Source organism: Pristiophorus japonicus, chromosome 5, assembly GCF_044704955.1.
Source record: "Pristiophorus japonicus isolate sPriJap1 chromosome 5, sPriJap1.hap1, whole genome shotgun sequence".
Taxonomy (NCBI): Eukaryota; Metazoa; Chordata; class Chondrichthyes; family Pristiophoridae; genus Pristiophorus; species Pristiophorus japonicus.
The window spans coordinates 225072094-225089232 of NC_091981.1; the positions used below are offsets into that span (position 1 = coordinate 225072094).

Below are 17139 nucleotides of genomic sequence, written 5' to 3' on the forward strand. Positions count from 1 at the left end.
GTCCCGCCTGACTATTCATGAGGATGTAAAAGATCACATGGTACTTTTCTTTTTGAAAATTTGCTTGTGTACATCCCATCTTAAGAAAGGCAATAGCTCTTACCTTTCCAGCTATTAATATCCTTGTATTGCTGTTTTCTAAAGAGGCAATGGTTAACTCAAATCAACCACCGTCTTGAAAGTTCTGGCCAACTTCATGATCACCCACTATGGTTTTCAGCATGGCTGTTCTACTAGTGAACTACGTTATGAAAATCAGGAACTTTGAACATTTTGGTCAATAATCGGTCATTGCCTTGGACAACTGTAAGGCCTTGCACAGTGCACTTCTAAAACATTTGCCATCATATGGCCTCCAACCAAAGCCATGTTTGTGTCTATCTAGTTTCTTCTCTAATCAGTGCATCTCCTGTAGTTGAAGGTTCACCTTCTGACTCTTTGGGTAGTAACTCAGGGCTTCCTAAAGGCTCTGTCCTCTCTTGCACTCTGTTGCTCCTTTATATCCATGACTGCCTCCAAATAATTTCACTTTTTTGTAGATAATTTTACTCTACATTCATTAATCTCCTTCGGATTGTATGCTTACAGTGCTCATGACCTCTGGCCTTCTCCAAGAGTTTTGACAGAGTAAATAGGGAAGACCATTCCCTCTGGTGGGGGAGTCAGTTGCAAAGCATGATCAACTCAAAATGGCCAGTGAGTGAGAAGAGAAGTGAAGTTAGGAGAAATTTATTTTTGCAGCAGGTTGTTGGAGCACGGACTGCTTTGCCTCAGGATGCGGTTGAGACAGAATCCTTTGCACATTTTAAGGGAAAGCTGGATAAATATTGATGCAGAGGAAAGTACAGGACTATGGACAGAGAGTGAGACAGTGGGATTAGTTTCGGATTGAAGAGCTGACACAGATGTTATGGGCTAAATGGCCTCCTTCTGGGTTCTAAACTCTATGGTTCTAAAAGGATAAATACTTGGTTTCAGTGGTGGATGCCTACCAAATTTGAGACCATGGAAATATTTAAAGGCCTGGGCATCTGAAACCTGTGTATCCCAAGTATACTTACAGCACAGTTTTGGTTCCATGCACACAAGTCCATGTAAGTAGAGCATTCAGAGGCTGGGTATTCTGCAGCAAATGGCTCACCTCCTGATTTCCCCACGGCACAAGTCAGCAGTGTGATGGAATCCGTTCCACTTGCCTGGATGGGTGCAAGCCCAACAACCTTAAAGAAGTTTGACACTATCCAGGACAAAGCAGTCTGCTTGATCGGCACCCCATCCACTGCCTTAAACATTCACTCCTTCCACCAGCGCTGTACTGTGTATGCAGTGCGTACTATATACAAGATGCACTGCAGCTACTCATCAAGACTTCTTCAGTAGTAACACTCAACCCGTGACCTCCTAAACCTAGGAGAAGGGCAGTAGATGCATGGGAAGACCACCACCTCCAATTTTTCTTCAAAGTCATACACCATCCAGTCATGGGCATATATCGCTGTTTCTTCATTCACACTGGGTCAAAATCATGGAGCTCCCTACGCAACAGTACCTCACATAGACTGCAGTGGTTCAAGATGGCGGACCACCAGCACTTTCTCAAGGGCAACCAGAGATGGGGAATAAATGCTGGCCTTGCCAGCGATGCACACATCAAATGCAAGAAGTGGAAATCCAGTGAACTGGGAGAGCTATAAAAGGAGCAAAGGAATACCAAGAAAGTAATGAGGTGAAAAAAGGAAATATGAATTAAAACCTACAAGGGATATCAAAGCCAACAGCAAACAGTTTAAAAAATGTTAAAAGAGAGTGATAATGGGTTATGTGGGCTCAGTCACATTGGATGCAGGCAGGACTATAATGGATAAGAAGAAAATGACAGCTCGTTAAATGAGTACTTGGTATTTGTTCACAGTGGAGGACGAGGTCTAAGTTAGGAGGCACAGTAAGTTGTGTGGATGGGAGGAGGAAGTTACAAAGGGACATAAACAGACAAAGTGAGTGGGCAAAACTATGGCAGATTGAGTTCAATATGGAGAACTATGAGGTCATCCACTTTGGATCGGACAAAGACAAATTGGAACATTTTCTTAATGGGAAGAGAAATTAGCCTGGTTTGCGCCTCCCATTAATTAGTGCCTCCGGGGGGGTGGTAACGGGGCACTAAGGGGTTACTGACCAGGTATGGCAAATTTACCGACGCCCACAAACTTCCCTGGCAGTTTTGCATTGGCGCTAACACTTACCGTCTCTCTCTGTAGCGCCCCATAGATCATGACGAATTTAAGGAGCTCGGAGCTAAATTAAAAAGTAGGACCTCAAAAGTAGTAATCTCGGGATTGCTACCAGTGCCACGTGCTAGTCAGAGTAGGAATCGCAGGATAGCGCAGATGAATACGTGGCTTGAGCAGTGGTGCAGCAGGGAGGAATTCAAATTCCTGGGGCATTGGAACCGGTTCTGGGGGAGGTGGGACCAGTACAAACCGGACGGTCTGCACCTGGGCAGGACCGGAACCAATGTCCTAGGGGGAGTGTTTGCTAGTGCTGTTGGGGAGGAGTTAAACTACTATGGCAGGTGGATGGGAACCAATGCAGGGAGACAGAGGGAAACAAAAAGGAGGCAAAAGCAAAAGACAGAAAGGAGATGAGGAAAAGTGGAGGGCAGAGAAACCCAAGGCAAAGAGCAAAAAGGGCCATTGTACAGCAAAATTCTAAAAGGACAAAAGGTGTTAAAAAAACAAGCCTGAAGGCTTTGTGTCTTAATGCAAGGAGTATCCGCAATAAGGTGGATGAATTAACTGTGCAAATAGATGTTAACAAATATGACGTGATTGGGATTACGGAGACGTGGCTCCAGGATGATCAGGGCTGGGAACTCAACATCCAGGGATATTCAACATTCAGGAAGGATAGAATGAAAGGAAAAGGAGGTGGGGTAGCATTGCTGGTTAAGGAGGAGATTAAGGCAATAGTTAGGAAGGACATTAGCTTGGATGATGTGGAATCTATATGGGTAGAGCTGCAGAACACCAAAGGGCAAAAAACGTTAGTGGGAGTTGTGTACAGACCTCCAAACAGTAGTAGTGATGTTGGGGAGGGCATCAAACAGGAAATTAGGGGTGCATGCAATAAAGGTGCAGCAGTTATAATGGGTGACTTTAATATGCACATAGATTGGGCTAACCAAACTGGAAGCAATACGGTGGAGGAGGATTTCCTGGAGTGCACAAGGGATGGTTTTCTAGACCAATATGTCGAGGAACCAACTAGGGGGGAGGCCATCTTAGACTGGGTGTTGTGTAATGAGAGAGGATTAATTAGCAATCTCGTTGGGGAAGAGTGACCATAATATGGTGGAATTAGGATGGAGAATGATACAGTTAATTCAGAGACCATGGTCCAGAACTTAAAGAAGGGTAACTTTGAAGGTATGAGGCGTAAATTGGCTAGGATAGATTGCCGAATGATACTTAAGGGGTTGACTGTGGATGGGCAATGGCAGACATTTAGAGACCGCATGGATGAACTACAACAATTGTACATTCCTGTCTGGCGTAAAAATAAACAAGGGAAGGTGGCTCAACCGTGGCTATCAAGGGAAATCAGGGATAGTATTAAAGCCAAGGAAGTGGCATACAAATTGGCCAGAAATAGCAGCGAACCCGGGGTCTGGGAGAAATTTAGAACTCAGCAGAGGAGGACAAAGGGTTTGATTTGGGCAGGGAAAATGGAGTACGAGAAGAAGCTTGCAGGGAACATTAAGACGGATTGCAAAAGTTTCTATAGATATGTAAAGAGAAAAAGGTTAGTAAAGACAAACGTAGGTCCCCTGCAGTCAGAATCAGGGGAAGTCATAATGGGGAACAAAGAAATGGCGGATCAATTGAACAAGTACTTTGGTTTGGTATTCACTAAGGAGACACAAACAACCTTTTGGATATAAAAGGGGTCGGAGGGTCTAGTAAGGAGGAGGAACTGAGGGAAATCCTTATTAGTCGGGAAATTGTGTTGGGGAAATTGATGGGATTGAAGGCCGATAAATCCCCAAGGCCTGATGGACTGCATCCCAGAGTACTTAAGGAGGTGGCCTTGGAAATAGTGGATGCATTGACAGTCATTTTCCAACATTCCATTGACTCTGGATCAGTTCCTATGGAATGGAGGGTAGCCAATGTAACCCCACTTTTTAAAAAAGGAGGGAGAGAGATAACAGGGAATTACAGACCGGTCAGCCTGACATCGGTAGTGGGTAAAATGATGGAATCAATTATTAAGGATGTCATAGCAGTGCATTTGGAAAGAGGTGACATGATAGGTCCAAGTCAGCATGGAGTTGTGAAAGGGAAATCATGCTTGACAAATCTTCTGGAATTTTTTGAGGATGTTTTCAGTAGAGTGGACAAGGGAGAACCAGTTGATGTGGTATATTTGGACTTTCAGAAGGCTTTCGACAAGGTCCCACACAAGAGGTTAATGTGCAAAGTTAAAGCACATGGGATTGGGGGTAGTGTGCTGACATGGATTGAGAACTGGTTGTCAGACAGGAAGCAAAGAGTAGGAGTAAATGGGGACTTTTCAGAATGGCAGGCAGTGACTAGTGGGGTATCGCAAGGTTCTGTGCTGAGGCCCCAGCTGTTTACACTGTACATTAATGATTTAGACGAGGGGATTAAATGTAGTATCTCCAAATTTGCGGATGACACTAAGTTGGGTGGCAGTGTGAGCTGCGAGGAGGATGCTATGAGGCTGCAGATTGACTTGGATAGGTTAGGTGAGTGGGCAAATGCATGGCAGATGAAGTATAATGTGGATAAATGTGAGGTTATCCACTTTGGTGGTAAAAACAGAGAGACAGACTATTATCTGAATGGTGACAGATTAGGAAAAGGGGAGGTGCAGAGACCTGGGTGTCATGGTACATCAGTCATTGAAGGTTGGCATGCAGGTACAGCAGGCGGTTAAGAAAGCAAATGGCATATTGGCCTTCATAGCGAGGGGATTTGAGTACAGGGGCAGGGAGGTGTTGCTACAGTTGTAGAGGGCCTTGGTGAGGCCACACCTGGAGTATTCTGTACAGTTTTGGTCTCCTAACCTGAGGAAGGACATTCTTGCTATTGAGGGAGTGCAGCGAAGGTTCACCAGACTGATTCCCGGGATGGCGGGACTGACATATCAAGAAAGACTGGATCAACTGGGCTTGTATTCACTGGAGTTCAGAAGAATGAGAGGGGACCTCATAGAAACGTTTAAAATTCTGACGGGGTTCGACAGGTTAGATGCAGGAAGAATGTTCCCAATGTTGGGGAAGTCCAGAACCAGGGGTCACAGTCTAAGGATAAGGGGTAAGCCATTTAGGACCGAGATGAGAAGAAACTTCTTCACCCAGAGAGTGGTGAACCTGTGGAATTCTCTACCACAGAAAGTTGTTGAGGCCAATTCACTAAATATATTCAAAAAGGAGTTAGATGAAGTCCTTACTACTAGGGGGATCAAGGGGTATGGCGAGAAAGCAGGAATGGGGTACTGAAGTTGCATGTTCAGCCATGAACTCATTGAATGGCGGTGCAGGCTAGAAGGGCCGAATGGCCTACTCCTGCACCTACTTTGTATGTTTCTGTGACGTCATCTGGTGCACAGCGGATGTGATATTCGCTCCTGCCCCCTGCGGCATTGCCGGGTGTCAACAATGGCATCTGCAGGAGGCACTGTCACCTCAGCTGTCCGCTTGGGGAGCGCTATTTAAAGACAGTGGTGGTCAGGTCGGGCAAAATTTATTATTCTCCCCAGTCTGGTGTCTTTTGTTTTTTTTGGACCTTGCCATTCATCAGCCCTGCACTCTTACAGTCCTTGGGGCTGTTATGCTTCTCGCGCAGGTCCCGTAGCCCCACAGATATATGACGAAGATTGGATTAAATCAACATTGGCCCTTCACTTTAAGTGAGGGAAAGAGCCTCCAAAGACACCAGGGCTACACGAAACATTGTGCAGCGCTCTGTCGCTATCACCCCTCTCACTCCCTTTAGTGCTCCAAGGGAAGTGATAGCGCTTGATTTAGTGATCCACTTCCCTCTTGGAGCGCTAAAGCGGAGGTTCCCATCAGCTGCAAATCTTTTTCATCCGGCAATACTTTTGCACTCCCGCAAAAATTACCGCCCCAAACGGGGCGCTATGCAATTTCTAGCCCAATGAGCTGTGGCGGAGCAATGGGATTTAGGCATCCATGTATACAAATTACTAAAAGCTGGTGCACAGATACAAAAACTATCAAAAAGGCTAATGGAATGTTGGTCTTTATCTCAATGAGGCTACAATACAAAATGAAGGAAGTTATACTTCAGTTGTACAGAACTTTCGTCGGTCCTCATCTGGAGTAGGCCAGGTGGATAAGGTGATTAAGGCGGCATATGGAACGCTTGTCTTTATTGGCCGAGGCATAGAATATAAGAGCAGGGAGGTTATGCTTAAATTGTATAATACTTTGGTTAGGCCACAGCTGCAGTACTACGTGCAGTTCTGGTCGCCGTATTATAGGAAGGACGTGATTGCACTAGAGAGAGTGCAGAGGAGATTTACTAGAATGCTGCCTGGAATGTAGAATCTTAGCTTTGAGGACAGATAGGATAGGCTGGCTTTGTTCTCATTGGAACAGAGGAGATTGAAAGGAGACCTCATTGAGATGTACAAAATTTTTAGGTGCCTGGACATAGTTGATAGTAAGGGCCTATTTCCATTGGTGGAAGGGTCTATTATGAGAGGGCATAGTTTTAAGGTGGTTGGTGGAAGGTTTGGAGGGGATTTCAGGCGGGGGGGGGCTTCCTTACGCAGAGGGTTGTGGGGATCTGGAACTCGCTGCCTGGAAGAGTGGTGGATGCAGAAACCCTCACCACTTTTAAGAGACGGTTGGATGGACACTTAAAGTGCAGTAACCTGCAGGGTTACGGACCCAGTGCTGGTAATTGGGATTAGACTGGATGACCTTTTGTTGGATGGCGCAGATATAATGCTAAGTACTGCAGGGAATCGAATACGGCCAAGGTGATCTCCTGGACTAGTTTCGATCGCCTGGATGGGTCAGAGAGGAATTTTCCCAGATTTTTTCTCCCAAAATTGGCCTGGGTTTTTATGTGTTTTTTGCCTCTCCCAGGAGATCACATGGCTCCAGTTGGGGTGGAGTGTAGAATGTTTAATATCAGGGGTGTCGCGGTTATGTGAGGCAGACTGGTTGGGCTGGGTGCTCTTTGCGTTTCCATCATTGTTCATAGGTTTATATGTAACCTTTAGGGCTGCTGACCAAGGGCCGTGCGGCTCTTTGTCGGCCGGCGTGGACACGATGGGCCGAGATGGCCTCCTTCTGCGCTGTGAATTTCTATATTTCAGTTTTGGGCACCGAACCTTGGCCTTGGAAATAGTGCAGTGTAGTTTCACCAGAACGATTCCAGGCATAAAAGGATTAAATTATGAGGATAGATGCATCAATGTGGATTATATTCCCTCAATTATAGAAGATTGATGGGGTGATCAAGGTGTTCAAAATGATAGAAGAGATTTGATAGGTTAGATACAGAGAAAGTATTTCCTCTGGTGGGGGAATCCAGAACAAGCATAACCTTAAAATTAGAGCTAGGCCATTTAGGAGCAAGATCATGAAACTTTGTTTTACACAAAGGTTGGTGAAATTCTAGAACTCACTCCCCCAAAAGACAGTGGATGCTGGGTCAACCGAAATTATTATGGTTGAGGTCGATAGATTTTTATTGGGAAATGGTATCAAAGGATATGGAACAAAGGTAGGTAAATGGATTTGAGGTACTGATCAACTCTGATCTAACTGCATGGCTGAATAGGCTGCTGTGTCTATTTCCCTTCAAATCCACCTTAATAGGCATGATAGCGAGAGCAAACTAATTTAATAGTACAGTGAAATATTACTTCGCCTCAGAGACCAAACTGGGTTTGAAGGTTTCCTTCCTCCGCTCACTTTGAAAGGAGTCTGAAATGAAATCAAATGACACGCACATAAGAGGAGTGACTTGGCTCATCCATCCAGAATAAAAAGCCAACACTGCCATCACCACATTCAAGTGTATCTTAAATGCATCCAAGGTTTTTGCCTTCCCGACACTACCTGGAAGGCAGGGCGATAGTAGTGCAGCGCTGCACAATGTCCCATTCAGCATTGCCGGTAATCTGAGGCTCTTTCCTCCCTTGAAGGGAGGACCATCGCTGCAGGCTTTGCATTGGGACCAGATATGGCCAGATCAGCCCCAAGCACTCCAGCAGAGTGCTGGGCTGATCGATCGTGGCCAAAGAGAAATGGAAAAAATTGAAATAAAGCATTGCAAACATTTTTATATTTACCGCACTAACATCCCCTTTAACTTGCGTCCCCGAAGTGCCTGGCCTCCCGAACAACGCCTCCTGCAACTGTTGTTGTCGTCACCCAGCGATGCTGCAGGGAGTGGAACAGAAGTTCAGGTCCAGGGCGCTACTGGAGCGATGCACAAGATAATGATGTCATCATCTCCAGGCACCGAAGATCGTGGCGCAATGCGCTACCACCCCAATTTAGTGGGAGTCGTTCATTTTGCCGCGCCCGATCAGTAAGTCGTTAGCGCCTCGTTATCATTTCCCGGAGGCGAAAACGGGAGGCACTAAGGTGGCCAATTTCTAGGCCTAATTACCTTAGCTGAAATAATTATGTTAGCTATCGATCTGCCAGGAATGCCCTTGTTTCTTTTCAGTTGTCTGGGAGGGTCAAGTTAACTGAAAGTTTGTTGTATTGCAAATTTGGGACTGTTGTTTGGCCAGGACTTTTAGCAGTGTTGGACTGACTAGGTTGAAGCAGAGTAATGCTATTGCATCACTTTTGTTTCTCAGCAGTGGCAGTTACAAACTTGGGTCTCTTACAAAGTAGTAATTTTATATATTTTGACAAAGAAAAAGGTAAAAATTCCTAGATTATGCATTAATACTACTGTATAGTTTATTTGTCCTCTGCCGGCTAGATTTTTGCTGTGTAAATGCTCATGCAGCCTATAATTAATGGCTATCTAGGTTTTCCCAATACAGTGATTGAACACAAACCACAGAGAACAGAAGCATGTGTATCAGTTATTTTGTCATTCTAACCCATCTCCTTCTTTACTTTATCTCTCACTGTTGGTCCGGAAGTGGGTCTTTACCCTGGGTGAAGCTCAAAGTCAATTTTTGTACCTTTCTCTTAATCTTAATTTGATAATACAGGCGGAAGCAGAATCTGATTAGGAATCTGATCTCATCTCCTGCTCTAGTGCTGATCCTATCAAAGCAGGATACAAATTCAGATGTTATTTTTCTAATGAACCAATGGTATGAGTCAATTTAATCATCCAATATGCATATGACTCATATGGTTCAGTTGAGTGTCACAGCAAGAGCCATAATCAGAGGGTTGAAATTCTGTATATGAGCTGTCCCACAAGAACATCTTTCTCAGAGCCTAAGAAACGTTTGATGGATTGACATCAGGCAGTTGATCTAGTGGAGGGTATCGAAGGCATCCTAGTGGATGACAAATGTAAGTAGATAGGGTATTGCCAAAAGGTATTTGCTCTACATATCCTGTAACTAGCCACAGCTCTGGAAACTGATGAGCCGATGATTGTAACATCTACTGCCACGGCAAATCATTCTGTTCACTGTTATCTAGATGTATTCTACAAACACTTTGCTACCTCCAAAGTGAGGTCAACAGAAACTCTGGTGAATAAGCACCTTGGTTTCCTTTAATGTTATCAGTTTCTTCTGCTGGGTCATCCCATTAACCAGGCACTAACTGATTAACAATTCCTCACAAGTGTAAATTTATACTGATTAGATGAATGTTTTGATTGGGTTGAGAGAGGTAAAACCTTTCAATAATGTTTACAGTGCAGGAGAGTGATAAAGACCCTTTACTGTTCTGTTACTCAGAATTTGATTTAAACTACCATTATCACCAAGTCATATTTTGTGACATTACCTGACTGAAATGTGTCAATGGCTGTATTGAGGATGCACTGTCCTAACAAATTTAAAACAAATCAAAAATAATAACATTAACAAATGTAGTGTACTTTGATTTCTTTATTCACTCTTCCTCTTCATAGCAAAGGAATTTTGGTGTCCTGCAACTTGCCTGGTCACTGTTGAGGAATTTGTGACACAGTTTCCTGAAATTGGCTACAGTTCTGTGTCTTTTCTGTTTCTGCCAGGAAGTGAGGGAGGAGGAAGAAAGGGTGGGGCTACATGAACAAGTTCAATCAGAGTGGGGTTAATGCATTGCTCGTGGTGAGTCAGATGATATGTGGTTTAATACAAACTACAAATAGTATGCCATGCAAGGGACCACTTTTATACAGTGATAAAGTCGGATTCCACTATTACATGGTATTCTGGGATTGCTGCGAGTGCTTTCACAACTCTGCCGATTTTTCTGTGAGAACTGTAAATCACTGTCCATAAATAATTATTCTCAACAACTTACATTTACAGTATATAGCACTTTTAGACATAGAAAAAATGTCCCAAGGTGCTTCTCAGAGGCATAATTAAAAAAAGACACCGAACAGAAGAAAGAAATATTACAAGGGATGACCTAAAACTTGAACATTTGTGGGCATTAAGGAGAGTCTTAAAGGAGTAGAGAACATGAAGAGGCAGAGGGGTTTAGGGAGGGCCTTCCAGAACATGGGGCCTAGGTGCAGACATCAATGGTGGAGCAATGTGAGGGGGAAAGCACGACGCCTGAATCAGAGGAAGAGAGAATATGGCTAGTGTGTGGGGTTGGAGGAGACGGTGGTTGTAAGGCTGGGAGCTGACAAAAATGGGGAGGAACAAACCATGATGGGCTTTAAACAAGAGGATGAAATTCTTAAATTTGAGGAGTAGGTCATTAATCCCCTCAAGCCTGTTCCGCCATTCAATTTGATCATGACTGATCTGTATCTCAACTCCTTGATTCTATATCCCTTAATAACCTTACCTAACAAAAATCTATCAGTCTCAGATGTGATATCAATAGCTATCACACAATACGATCTCCAATAACTGCACATTTTGCAACAAATACAGTCCAGGAAAGTAAAGTTACAAGAGCTTTTACCATAATCAGATACATGATGGAATAGACTGGATTTACTAAGTCTGAGATTCAGTAGTGGGGCAGGAGAGAGAGAGAGAGAGAGAGAGAGAGATTGATTCTCAAGAGAAGTTACAGTTCTAGGAGAACAACACAAATTAGATGGTGGGACATGGTCAGAACAACTAGAATCACCAGTGAAAAAGTTTTGACTGTATTCTCACATGGATCCTAAACTCTATACAGAATATAATACAATGAAACATTCAGTCCTTAAATGTTATAATCTCATATCAGAAGTTTATCGACAAAAGTTTAGAAAGTCCCAAATTGTACATACAATAGCCGGGAAATTGGACCCATTTGCTTTGGCTGTTAAGGCCGGTTTGGAAGGAAGGCCATTTTGGGCAGGTCAGGAGCGCTGCTGTTGCCTGCGTTCGTTGCAAAAATGGAAATGAGGCAGATCAGGACATCAATGAGTGTGGAACACGGATTTGATACACGATCTGCTATTTTGAACGTCGCCGCTCCTTTTAATGCCCTTTCCAAATCACACCAGCTGAACATGCACTTAGCAGCAGGTAGGACATCCCACCAGTGCTATTTAAAGGGATCATCAACAACTTGCAGCTGATTTGCTTTTTCATTTCTACAGGCTCTGTGTAAGTTTGTGTAACTGTTTGGAGCTTTCTACAGTTATTTAGGCTGAGGTGCCAGGGAGTCAAGAACACCTTGCTTCTCATTTAAAGGGTTCTGCTCACACCTCTTGCTCCCAGTCATGGGGGTTCTACTTGCAGTCTGCCTCGCGCTTGAGTATGATAGGGAGATGGAGCTGAAGCAGCAAAGATGCTCACATAGGGAGGAGGAGGAGGGGCAGGAGGGCTCTCAGCAGGAGACCTTACCCACCTAGAATCTTCCGAGAGCACTTCCCCTACCTGTACCTAAGCCAGGAGCAGTGTATTAGGAGGCTCCGCTTCACCAAGGATGTGATTACAGAACTCTGCCACCTCTTGCAACCAGACCTGCAGGCGGAGAGAAGGGTGATGTCGACACTGCCAGTGGCCCTCACTGTCACCATGGTCCTCAATTCCTTCGCCAGTGAAACCTTCCAGTCTGCAGCAGGCGACATAACTAACATCTCCCAGCTTGCCATCCATTGCGGCATCCGGAAGCTCACAAGGGCTCTGTATACAGGAGAAGGGACTTCATTATCGTTGCTCTGAATCGAGAGAAGCAGTAGGAGCCCACGTGGCTTTGCCAGGGTATTGGGCTTCCTCATGGTGCAGGACACCATCGACTGAGTGGCTTTGCGGGAGCCAAAACCAATCCTAAGGTGTTCCGCAACCGCAAGGGCACCACTCACTTAATGTGCAGTTGATGTGCGACCACTCCCGGCATATCATGATGGTAAATGCCCAGTATCCTGGCAGCAGTCATGATGCCTGCATCCTGCACCAGTCTGGTGTGCCAGCAATCTTCCAGCCACCCTATCAAACCTGAGGGTACTACTCGGATACAAGGCCTATCCGCTCTGCACTTTGCTGATAACTCCCCTCCTCCCCAACCCCACCACTCGTGGACAGCACTCAGAGAATGAAAGCCATGCTTCCACCAGACCATCACCGAGCTGACCATCGGGGTGCTTAAGCAACGGTTCCGCTGCCTTGACCACTTGAGAGGGGCCCTTGCAGTACTCACCTGAGTGGGTGTCCTATTTTGTGGTGGTCTGCTGCAATGATCTCAGTGGGAAGAGGAGGGAGGAGGCAGGCAGCATTTCCCCATTCACGAAGGACTGTCCACGAACACCTCATCAGACTCTGATACCAATGATGTATGTAGCACTCAAATCACTGACTCCACACAGTCTGGTGTTGTAGTAACTGCCGTGACCTTGGTCCTTTATTGTGTAATTCCAGAGTGTCCCTCAGGTGTGGTGGGCAGCCTTTTATACTCTGTCTCGCAGGTACTTTCGGGTCTCCCACCACAGTGCCCCTTGTGGTGCACCATTGTAACTATACATTTAATGTACATGGACAATACATAACAGAATGAAACCCCAAGTCCCTGTTGCTCATCACTTCTCCATCTTACCATTCCTCTATTATGGAACATCACAGTGCCCTCTGGGTACAAAGCTGAAATGAGACCCGTCACTAAACAATATTCCAAACATAATTGATACATTTATCAAATCCAAATCAAAACAATGTCAACTAATCACTCTTGTGCTTTCCCTTAGTGTCTGTCTTTCATGTTCCTTTTCCTATCCTAGTGCTCCTATGAAGTGCTCCCCCAGTGGCTGTAGCATGACTGGTGGAAGACTGTTTCCCTCCGGGGAGCTGGCCGCCAGGGTAGTAGATGTACCTCTTGGCCAAAGTTGTCTAAAATATCCTACACAGTCCGCTTTAAACGTTCATATTATTTGAGGTTGTTAGGGAATAATTTAAATATCAGATGTTATAGCCAGCATATTGTGAGAAAGTAAAGACTAAAAGGAGGAGCTACTGCAGTGTCAAATTAGCACAAACAGATGCAGCAGGCTTACAAGAAAAGGTACTTCAACAACAACAACCTGCATTTATATAGCGCCTTTAACGTAGGAAAATGTCCCAAGGGGCTTCACGGGAGCACTAGCAAACAAAATGTGTCACCAAGCCACATAAGGAGATATTAGGGCAGAGCTTGGTCAAAGAGGTAGGTTTTAAGAAGCGTCTTAAAAGGCGGAAAGAGAGGCAGAAAGGCAGAGAGGTTTAGGGAGGGAGTTCGAGAGCTTGTTGCCTTGGCAACAGAATGGTGGAGCAATTAAAATTGGGGATGCTCAAGAGGCCAGAATTGGAGGAGCGTAGATATCTCAGAGGGTTGTAGGGCTGGAGAAGGTTACAGAGATAGGGAAGGACGAGGCCATGGAGGGATTTGAAAACAAGGAGGAGAAGTTAAACAGAACTTAAACATGTTGTCAGTCTGCCACAGGCAGGAGACCTGCTATTTTGGTGAACAAAATATTTTTATTTGGTCAGCCAGGTATACAGTACATCCCCCCAAAAAAATCACAATCATACTTTAGATCCTTCAATCTAAATTACAGAGAACTCTACATATGTAGAATATCCATTTTCCCAATTTGAAGTGCACATACTGTCCCTTAAGGAACAGCATCAAATCTAGGCTGAGGGAGCGCTGCACTGTTGGAGGTGCTGTCTTTCAGATGAGATGTTAAATCAAGGCCAGTCTGCTCTTTCAGTTGGACATAAAATATCCCACGACACTACTTCTGAAGAAGAGCAGGGGAGCTATCCCTGGTGTCCTGGCCCATATTTATCTCTCAATCAACATAACAAAAACAGATTATCTGGTCATGATCACATTGCTGTTTGTGGGAGTTTGCTTTGCGCAAATTGGCTGCCGCGTTTCCTACATTACAACAGTGACTGCACTCCAAAAGTACTTCATTGGCTGTAAAGCGCTTTGAGAAGTCCAGTGGTCGTGAAAAGCATTATATAAATGCAAGTCTTTCTTTACCTAAACCCAAATAATTTAAGACTAGGTTGGTAAGAGCCGAGGTTTAGAAAACCCTAATGTGTACTCAGGAACACTAGAAATTTAACAACTGATAAGACAAACTTACCAGTCCAGAACTTCAGCTAACAGCCCATGTCTGTTACATAGTTGCCTGCAGCCGAGTAGGAAGAATCACTGCTGCCTGCTACAGATCTTCACCTCCAAATCCTATCGATGAGTCAGACTTGTTCCGAGTACAGGATTACTGAGTTTAATCACACAAAATCAAACTGGTGCCAATCTTCTATCGCCAGTAGTGTCATCTTGGCATCAACTTGATTCCAAGCAAACCCCAGTTGACCCCTCACAGTGACCATTAGTTGCCATTGTTACAGCTTTGAAGCTCACTAGACAGGCGACATGCAGCGAGAGAGGGGGAACAGCTCCAGTATAAAGAGTTCCAGAGCCCCCTATTCACCAATCTACCCTTATGCTCATAGGCCTAGTTTGAACTGGGCTCGAACACTCTCACTGGTGGTCGGTGGTTCTCTGCCTGCTCTGGATCTGGGTCCGATCCCGACCCACGACGTTGCCCTGACAACAGATTGGACCGTCTCCATGTGTGTCAGCCGGTGCCATTTCCTGCCCTCCCTCTGTGCAATGATTAAACTGCTTTAACCGCCCAGTCGCACCATTACCGGGCCCGGCGACAATCCCTGGCAACACTCGATACCTGCGAGCCGTGACAGAACTACAACCTTCAGCGCAACTCAGCGCCTGCCAAAGCCAGGGCATGCTCCATTGCAGCCCTCTTCTGGGGGGGGGGATCTTGCCCGTTTCGACAGGAGCATTGCAAAAGTTACAACACAGCTGCAATTATAAAGCAGCATTTCACACGTTTAAAACCTGTGTAGATGTGTCCTGCTGCCATTGGGGGCCAGTGTAACATAAAACGTCCACTGCCGATCAAAATGTGAAATGAGAATATCTATCCCCCGCGAATGGACTCAGCAAGCAAGTTCTCGGAATGAATCCCTCCCGCCCGGCCGCCTGCCAAGGCACTGCCACTCTGCACCTTCTCAAATTGCAAGTAAACGTTTACTGCAATTTGTTTCTAATGGTCTAAATGTGTTCTCCCCCCAGTAATAAGCAATTCACCTTTAAATTAAGAATGGTTTAGCTCAGAATATTGTAATTTGACTGCAACCATTTGCAGATTAAAACTTCCATCGGGAATCCCTTACGTCTGCACGCAACCAGAGGGGGAAACCAAAGCTGTCTTTTTATGCCTTTATCGGTGGAAGATGAGAGATTTCACACCAACAAATAATACTTCAAATCCCTCAGTTCAAATGAAGGAAGTTAGCACACACCACTATACGAAGAGTTTTTGATATTACCTTTTTATTCGCCCATTTAGTATCGACCTCTTTACAGTCATCAGTATTTTGTCCTACGGCTGTGATTCTGCAGTTGAAAATGGAAGGCAGCGAAACACTTGATTAAGGCCAGGTTCCTATCATTTTAATAAAATTAGTTTGAGCTATAACCCACACCGAATGATAACCCTGAACTGAAATGTCCCCAAAATAGACTAGTTTTGACGGTCGAACGACACAGTTGCCAAATTTGAAGTCCAGATCAGCCATGATTTAATCGAGTGGTGGAATAGGCTAGAGGGGTTGAATGGCCTAATCTTGTTCCTATGTTCCATAAACTTAATGGTTATTCAAAATGTTGAAACCTTACTCCACATTTAATGCTTAAATAATAAAAAAAGAACAACTGCAAATATGGGAATGAGACAGCAGGCCCACTAAACTCTTAAACAAGAGAAGGTAATTTATTTTAATTTTAACACTATTTTGGTTCTTATTCTTAAACTAATATGGCAGGAGGATGGGAACCTATGCAGGGAGACAGAGGGAAGTAGAATGGGGGCATAAGCAAAAGATAGAAAAAGAAAAGTAAAAGTGGAGGGCAGAGAAACCCAAGGCAAAAAGCAAAAAGGGCCACATTACAGCAAAATTCTAAAGGGACAAAATGTGTTAAAAAGACAAGCCTGAAGGCTCTGTGCCTCAATGCGAGGAGTATTCGTAATAAGGTGGACGAATTAACTGCGCAGATAGCTTTAACGGATATGATGTAATTGGCATTGCGGAGACATGGCTCCAGGGTGACCAAGGCTGGGAACTCAACATCCAGGGGTATTCAACATTCAGGAAGGATAGACAGAAAGGAAAAGGAGGTGGGGTGGCATTGCTGGTTAAAGAGGAAATTAATGCAATAGTAAGGAAGGACATTAGCTTGGATGATGTGGAATCGGTATGGGTGGAGCTATGGAATACCAAAGGGGAGAAAACGCTAGTGGGAGTTGTGTACAGATCACCAAACAGTAGTAGTGAGGTTGGGGACAGCATCAAACAAGAAATTAGGGATGCAATAAAGGTACAGCAGTTATCATGGGCAACTTTAATCAAAATATGATTGGGCTAACCAAACTGGTAGCAATGCAGTGGAGGAGGATTTCCTGGAGTGTGTTAGGG

The 17139-nt window shown here is 44.7% G+C and overlaps 1 protein-coding gene across 3 annotated transcripts in view; it reads right to left on the minus strand.

Moving 5' to 3' along the window:
* Positions 1-15330, minus strand: part of LOC139264617 (metalloreductase STEAP2-like) — a 52605-nt gene extending 37275 nt beyond the window's left edge. For all 3 annotated transcript variants that reach the window (XM_070881358.1, XM_070881357.1, XM_070881359.1), the window contains exon 1: positions 14721-15330. The gene's annotated coding sequence lies outside the window, so the exon portion shown is untranslated. The remainder of the gene's footprint in view (positions 1-14720) is intronic.
* Positions 15331-17139: the final 1809 nt, after the last annotated feature.